An 8717-nucleotide genomic window follows, 5' to 3' on the forward strand; every position below is an offset into this window, starting at 1 on the left:
CTGGCTACCCACTCCCAGCACTGATCTTGGCTCCAACAGCAAGCCAAGTATGCCTCTCTCCATAAAGGAACATTTTATTTATAGAAGTGAATAGTTATATGGACGAATAAATTACTCATATAAATAGGTATCTATGAATGTTCTGCCCCCATTGCACAGTTCAGCTTGTGCTGTCTGCTTGTGGTAGATTACATATCTGTATATTATTAAGTTGGGTATATAGACCAGGTCCGTGCACTTCTGCAGTCCTCTGTGATTAGCATTTATAATCCTCAATCCATCTCAATGCAACTGTGAGTGATTTGTTTATCTTGTCATAAACTGTACTAACTAAAGAATGGGATTAAGGAATAGAGTTTATTCTTGGTAACTAGCAGCCTCTTTTGACATGCAGGGCCAACATTAACACCTTGCACAGACCAAAATAGTAAAAGATCACTTCATTACTGTGTTATAAGAGGATTCTTTATGTGACAGCCTCAGTGGCAGAGCCAGAGTTGTGTCAGCGGTGTTCATATTGGCTTCAGTACAGCTAATTGCTGCAGAAATCAAGGCATTGAAGATTGCCGGCTGATTAGCTGTGATAATTGCTTGACAACTGCCAGGATTGAAATGTGATTAGTATAAATTAATTTGATAATTCAAAAGTTAGAAAATAAGTGTGTGATCAGAAACTGACAGGAAGGTTAGATTGAGAACAGAAGATGGGGTGATCCTATCTAGCCCATTATTATGGGCTGAAGCCAGTAGGTGGAATTTTCTGCCAGTAGGTGGAGCTTCCCACCATTTTCACTCACCTAAAACAATAGCAAATGCTATTAAAAACAATAGTAAAACATTATTACATAAGAGACTACCTATGCATGGTCTATCTGTAAACATTCAAAAGCTGTTCCAGTTGGTTAGGCAGTACCTTAAAAGGTAGAGGACAAACTATTTTTTCTTTTTTTTACTTATTTGACAGTTTTTCTGTGTGAAAACTTACCGTGTATAGATATAAAAAACATAAAATAGGGCGGCTCGAGCTGGAGACTCAGCGGTCAGCATGAGCTGAAACTCTGTTTGTTCAACCTTATTTTGCTTCTCTATATGCCGCATACTAAGAGGAAGGGGGTGGTAAAGGGTTTACTACCGTCAGCCCGATTACCTGCCCCCGGTCAGGAAACGCTTCTGCGTTATGTCTCCAGCACCCCAGCGAGAACCGGTGAGAGGGACCCCGCATTTGGATTTGTGGAAGGAGCGACATCTCCATTAGGGGTAGAGACATCACTATCCCCACCAGACTTTAACCCACCGCTTTGTCCTGCAATCCAGCGGTCGAGTATTGAGGACGCGAAGGAACCGGAAGTCGGTGACCGAAGGCCCTCAGACGGAGGTACTCTGCCCCAGGAAGCAGACGTTACAACCATGGAACAAACGGTTCCACAAGCGGTAACTCTACAATCCATTTGGTCAGCCATTCAACAACTGACGACTCTGGCTACAAAAACTTCTCAGGATATGACTTTGCTGGTAAATAAAATAGATGCTTTAACGTTAGCTCATGAGGATGTTAAAATAGATTTGTCTAATCAAAAAACTGAAATCTCATCTCTGAAAGCAGTAACAGATACTCTGATAAAAGATAAAATTAAGATTTCCTTAAAATTAGAAACTCTTGAAAACTATAATAGACGTCTGAATCTACGGATTTTAAATTTTCCTGTTTCACCTGGAATCGCCCCGATTGATTTCTTGAAAAAATATTTGATGGAAGTTTTGGCTTATCCTCAATCTGCAATTCCGCCGATAAATAACATTTATTATTTACCTGAATCTAGACAATCTAAGGCGAATCCAACAGAAAAAATACAGACACCTGAACTGAATTTACAAGATTTATCAGCATTGCTAGAGGAATCTATATCAGAAGTATCAATGCGAAGGACGCTTTTGGTATCATTCGTCTTTGAGCAGGATATGAATGCCTTATTAAGACTTTACTTTAAGAACTCAATTAAAGAATTTTGTGGTCATAAAATCTGGATCTTTCCAGATGTGGTAGATCCACACAAGATCGTAGAAAAGCATTTCTTGCCTACAGAGAGGAGGTTAAAGCATTTGGAGCTTCCTTTGTATTGGCTTATCCATGCAAATGTTGTATTAAATACCTGGGAAATAAGTACATCTTTTTTGAACCAGGTCAGCTTAAAATGTCTATAGATAGTAAGAAACTGTCCAGATAGTGATTGATGAGTATTAAGAAATAGTATATAAAGCTGGGGGTATACGAGCCAGGCCATTTACGTTAATGTATTACTTTCATGTTTCTCCTTTAACTAGATGTCTCCTCTCCCTATACAATTATGGTCTAAGAAAGCGATTTATCTCTTCTTTTTTGTTTACTTTGCCTATTTTTAGAGAAAGCATAATAGTTGTGGAGATTAACATTTTTTCCTTTTTGGATATGGATGAATGATGCTACTTCTCTAATTACTTTGCTGTATTTCCGATTTATAAGTATTATCTTGTAAATTTTGAAAACTTAATAAAGAAATTCAATAATAAAAAAACATAAAATAAAAATTGAATATCACTAAAGCTGCTTTAATTGTAGCTGGTAGAAACAGCAGATATAAAATCTGTCTTGTGCTCATTTTCTACACAGTTCTATACAATACAGATGGCCAAATTTCAGTGGGGATTTCCTGATTCCCGATGGGTTCATCTTAACTGTTGATGTAATCTGCCTTCAGAAGCCTAGCATTCTAAAGATGGAATATATTGAAACTAAATTGAAGTAAAATTAAACTCTCTTTTCATTGGGGCACCTGGAATTACATCTTTATTTGTTTAGTGGAAGTTTACATTTTAGAAACACAAATAGATTATTCTGTTTTGAGCATGTTTGAGGGACAAATGGTTTTATAAGTCACAATAAAAATAAATATTTTGTTTCATGCAGATCTGTTTTGAAGCCACTAATGCAGTCCATTGGTTTTCTTATATTTTGTTCATGTGGTGACCTATACTGTGCCAAAACTGAAAACTCTTATTTCTATCTGGTCGATAATAAAATGAGCTCATTCTCAACACTATCCATCCAAAAAAGTTGATTTATAGTTGTGCAAGAGGAATTGTGATATTGAATAAACAAATATATGCTTTTGTTCCTAGTCATGCATCCAAAGGTTATACAATCCTTTCAAGAAAGCCAGTTAATCATTTAACATATTAGTAGAGCATAGCCTCAGAGGCACGGTATGGTCACATTTTCAATATGGTAATACTAGAGTGCAGCTAAGGAATAGGTTATTTTGTGTTCATCTTCATTGGACCAAACTTTCTTTCCTTCTGCCATCACCACCCAGCTGGATAGGCAGTGCCTTAAAAGACGGAGGAGAAAAACGTTTTTTTATTAAACATTTATATCCCAAATTATCCCAAGCAAACTTGGGATCAGTGTGGCTTACATTTGAAAATACAGGGGGCCTTTTACTGAAGCTTAAATCAAGTTATCTGTAGCAGGACCCATTTTATTCCTATAGGCCCTGTTGCAGATAACTCGTGCTAGGCTTTAGTAAAAGACTCCCTTAGTGAGACAGAATAAAAAAATTCAGACATATCATGGGAGCAAGTAGATGGATATGTTTGAAACATTTAACAAAGTTGAGATTAGCATATATACCCAACTGGGCATTTAAAGGTCTGTCCTTTAATGATGCCTCATGTTCAGAAATCATAGCCATAAGTATAGACAGTTATTCAAATATTATCACATGCTTACAACAGAACAGGTATCCATACACACAAGTAAACAACAAGTTCTACAGAGGACTGTCAGCATTCGTTGTCCAGTTATGGTCCCGGGTCCAGTCCACAGAGGCAGTGGGTTCCCAAAAATGCACAATCCACACGGGTTTGTATATATATATATATATATATATATATATTGTGATAAAGTCACCTCCAGGATAGTTGGGTTAAGGCAGCTTCAGTCTGTACTACAAGTCCCAGAAGGCATTGCACGCAAGGAGCCAGGGGTGAGATGGAAAACCCGGACTGGACTCCTAGCTGCAAGAAGGGAGGACATAGGTGTAAGCTAATAGGAGGTGTAGATTGGCTGCCACTAGGGGGAAAAGAGAGATAGAAAACCCTGTGTGCAGGAGCTCCTCATTAGGCTCATACTCAACTCAGATGGCATGGGTGTGTAGAGAAGCTAATGAGGGGAGAATGATTGGTTGTGAAGGCAGAAGCCAGGGATTGATTAGGCAGGTGGGAAGGAGTCTCAGGGTTCAGTTCAGTTCAGGGAGAGCAGCAAGGAAGGGAGAAGTAGTTACAGGCTGAAAACCCTTGGGCAGGGAGGTCCCTAAAGTACTGAAGTCTGAGAAGTATTTGCAGGCTGAAATTCCTTGGGTGAGAGGAAGTCCCAAAAGTATTGAATTCACTGTGAAGCTGATGCAGGGGAAAACCCTTGGGTAGAAGGAGTCCCTAAAATATTGAACTCTCCTGAAGGTAAAGGGGATAGAAAGTAGAAAATGTGGCTTGGTGACTGAACTGTGATGATGAACTGAAAGAACTGTTGGTCTTGGGAATGGAATTACTGTTTATTGTGCACTGGATAAAGAGCCCAGACTGGAGCCTGTAAGCCTGTATTGAATCCTGGTATGTGCTATGCTGCTGTTGGAACTGTGTACTAGAAACCTGCATGGAATAACAGTCCTTAAGATTGAAGTTACTGGTGGACATCTATTTCTTCATTGTGCCGGGAGCCTGTGGCTGGAGGAGATTGTTCTATCCTTGGCTGCACAATAGAGGCGCCTGGTTACAAATGGCACTTTCCTAGATGGGACTGAACATGGATCCATGCAAGCCGGAGAGTCTGGTCATGGTGGCCTGAATGCTTAAATCCTGGATGCCTCAGGGTGAAGGTGGTGGTGTCCAGGAGGTTCCTGAAGCCCTTCGAGGGGGCCAACGCTGATGAAGGCGCATTACTCGCCTGCCCAGGCTGCAGCCCAACAGACGGTCGAGGAGGACGTCGGAGCCATGGGAAGGCGGAGACGGTTCAGACCAGGGAGAGACGTCCGGAGGCCCGGGGAGCCAGAGCCCAAGTCGCCAGCAGAAGGAATGGACATGGCAGAGTTGGACACCATGGTCCAGGTTCTGGGACTTGGAGGGGGACTGTGTTCAGGGACTGTTGGGACATTGTTTAAGCCTGAAGGGGTGTCTGGGGAAGACAGGACCCTGAGGAGAAGAGAAGTGATTGAGCCAGAGTGTTACCAATGTGGGGAAATGGGCCATGTTGGAGGGTGGTGTCTGGCAGTATGCAGTTCAGAGGATGAACTGAGAGACTGGGAGGAGGGAAATCCTACAGTCAGTTGGTGTGGGTTAAGTGACATGGCAGGCAAGAGGAAGCCCAAAGGCCATGCGAGTCGGGAGGTGGCCCAGTCCTCAGGGGCAGACTTCATGGTTAGGCCAGGAACCCAAGGGGAAAGAGGTGTCTGCAGGGAAGAGGGTCAGGAGGAACCCACTGCAGGGAAAGCACCCAATGTCCCAGGGAGAGGGGAGGCCACAAACCTAAAAAGTGCCAAGAGGGAGGATGGGTGCCTGGACAAGGAAGGAAAACCCCAGTTGCAGGATAATGGTGGTCCTGGTAAGAAGGGTAAGCCCTCTAGGAAAGTGAAAGGGGGTGTAGGCCCCGGTGAGAACTTCCCAGGTGACAGGATAAAAAGTAGTCCTGATGGTGTAGGGGAAATCCAGGTACATTGTGAGCAGGGGGGTGAGACAACTGAAGAAAGAGTAGGCTGCCCATGCTACGGTGAAAAACTGGCAGTATTTCCATGTGGTGGGGAACCAGGGAGAGTTGCCCAAGGGAGAAATACTGGGAAATGGGATTAATTGAATTTCCCAAAGATGGCCTTGAGTTTGGTAGGAAACTCCAGGAGGAAGCCCAAGGGGAGAATGAGAACCCGCTGTTAAAATCTCTTGGAGAAAGTATATGGCAGGTAGAAGGGGCATTACAGGCCCTATGTAAAAACGGGGGAAGCCTATAGGCAGCCGGAGCAATGTCTGAGGGAGGTCCTAGAACTAAACAAAGGACTGATGATAACTTTAGTGGGCCATATACAGCAGCAGCAAGAGGAGTCCCATAAGGTAATGGAGACTAAGGGAGAATGAGTAAAGATGGGTCCTATTTGAGGCAGCTTGTAAGAAAGAAATGGCTGCTTCAGTACATGCCTTAGAGGCCAAACTGGCAGAGTCTCTTAAGCAGAAGGAAGGCTGTGAGGCACTGCTAGTCACAGTTAGGGCGGAGCTGCGCACAGAATGTAAGCTAAGGGAAGAAAAGGAAGCAGAAGTAGTCCATCTTACAGCTACCCTGGAAGGGACCCAAGCCAAAAATGAGACCCAATTAGCAAAGCTGCAGTCCACACATGAGCAGGAGATGAGGGACCTCACAGACCAGTTGCAACAAGACCAGGAGCAGAGGGTAAACCTAGTTAAAGTGTGGCATAAAGAGCAAGAGGCCCTAAGGGAAAGTATAAGGGAACAGCAAACCTTGATTCTACTCCAGGAGCAAAGGGAGAATAAGCTGGTCACCTCTGTAAGGGCAGAATTAGAAGAAGCCAAGCAAGAGGTGAAGCAGAAGGAGATGGAGTTGGCCAACAGGCAGGAAAGTGTTAAGGAGATGGGTAAACTACAGCAAACAGCTATAGGAGAGCTGAGGGGGATTTTAACCCAGGTAAAGGCTGGGCTGGGAGAATTGAAGGGCCAACAGGAATGCCTGCTGAGGGAAGTGCAGCCGGGACATACTGAAGTGGTGGCTCAGTTAACTATGGCATTGCAGCAGACCTAAACTGAGGCCAGGGGCCTGAGTGAGCTTAATAGGGAGAAGATAATCCAGATAGAAGACCTGCACAAGGGATACACCCAAAGGGTAGAGGGGTTATTGGTGGAGATGCAGGCAGTCCAGGAAAGGGTAGGATACCTGACTCAGAGGAACCTCGAGTTGGAAACTCAGATAAAGGAGTTGCAACAGGTTCAAGCTCAGGGGGCAGCTGAGTGGGCTGTTCAGAGACTGCGGGCTGAGGAAACCACAGAGAGGGCAGAAAGAGGTAAGGAAGCCCTGGAGGAGAAGTGCAAGTTGTTGACCTTAGCGGTAGATGTCTTCTTCCAGGATGGACAGAGAAGACTAAAAGAGCTTCAGGAAGCCCAAACCTGCATTGTAGACCTTCAGAAAAAGCTGGAGGGAAAGAAGGTCCCAGGAGGGGTTAAAGTAAGTAAACTCCTATCCCTGAGTAATGAGCAGGATAGGGAGAGTCAGAAGGGCGCTGTTAAAACCCCAGAAAGAGGTAGTGCAAAGGTTAAGGAATTTGAGAAACCCCGGAAGGGCAAGCAGAAAAGGGAAGAGGCTGCCCAATGGAGGGAAAGGCTCAGGCCTCAGAAGAAAGGGTTGATCCTAGGACCCAGACAGCGCACGGTAGAGTCAGGTGAGGAAAGAGCTCCAAGGCAGGGGACACCAGCTCAGGGAGGGTGCCTGGGGGATGCTAGAGCACCAAGAAGCTGGGGGGAGCCTTGTACCAAGAGTGGTTATCCTATACCAAAAGGGAGGGTTAGGAGACACTTAAATGTCCCAGGGAAAAGGGGGCTTAGGACCCTGTACACAACCCACACATACCAATCAGGGCCTAGTAGGCGAAGAAGTACAGCCCAGGGTTGTAGCCATGAGAGGGGTAGGACTAGAAGTTCCCCTGAGGTGATAAGGGAATTAGGCCTGCGGAAAGTACGCCAGAAGCCCCTAGTGGTAAAGGGGGTGTACCCATGGGTCAGGAAAGTGGGCGAAGAAATTAGACGCCGAGGCCTAGGGAGGCGTAAAAAGAAAGGACGAAGGGTTCTGTCTAGAATTGCGAATCCCTGGGAAGGTCCCAAAGGGACTCGCAATTTCTTAAGTGGGGGGGGGGGGGGGGAGGGTATGTGATAAAGTCACCTCCAGGATAGTTGGGTTAAGGCAGCTTCAGTCTGTACTACAAGTCCCAGAAGGCATTGCAGGCAAGGAGCCAGGGGGTGAGATGGAAATCCCGGACTGGACTCCTAGCTGCAAGAAGGGAGGACATGGGTGTAAGCTAATAGGAGGTGTAGATTGGCTGCCACTAGGGGGAAAGAGAGATAGGAAACCCTGTGTGCAAGAGCTCCTCATTAGGCTCATGCTCAACTCAGATGGTATGGGTGTGTAGAGAAGCTAATGAGGGGAGAATGATTGGTTGTGAAGGCAGAAGCCAGGGATTGATTAGGCAGGTGGGAAGGAGTCTCAGGGTTCAGTTCAGTTCAGTTTAGGGAGAGCAGCAAGGAAGGGAGAAGCAGTTACAGGCTGAAAACTCTTGGGCAGGGAGGTCCCTAAAGTACTGAAGTCTGAGAAGCATTTGCAGGCTGAAATTCCTTGGGTGAGAGGAAGTCCCAAAAGTATTGAATTCACTGTGAAGCTGATGCAGGGGAAAACCCTTGGGTAGAAGGAGTCCCTAAAATATTGAACTCTCCTGAAGGTAAAGGGGATAGAAGGTAGAAAATGCTGCTTGGTGACTGAACTGTGATGATGAACTGAAAGAACTGTTGGTCTTGGGAATGGAATTACTGTTTATTGTGCACTGGATAAAGAGCCCAGACTGGAGCCTGTAAGCCTGTATTGAATCCTGGTATGTGCTATGCTGCTGTTGGAACTGTGTACTAGAAACCTGCATGGAATA

Source organism: Microcaecilia unicolor, chromosome 6 (genome assembly GCF_901765095.1).
Source record: "Microcaecilia unicolor chromosome 6, aMicUni1.1, whole genome shotgun sequence".
Taxonomy (NCBI): Eukaryota; Metazoa; Chordata; class Amphibia; order Gymnophiona; family Siphonopidae; genus Microcaecilia; species Microcaecilia unicolor.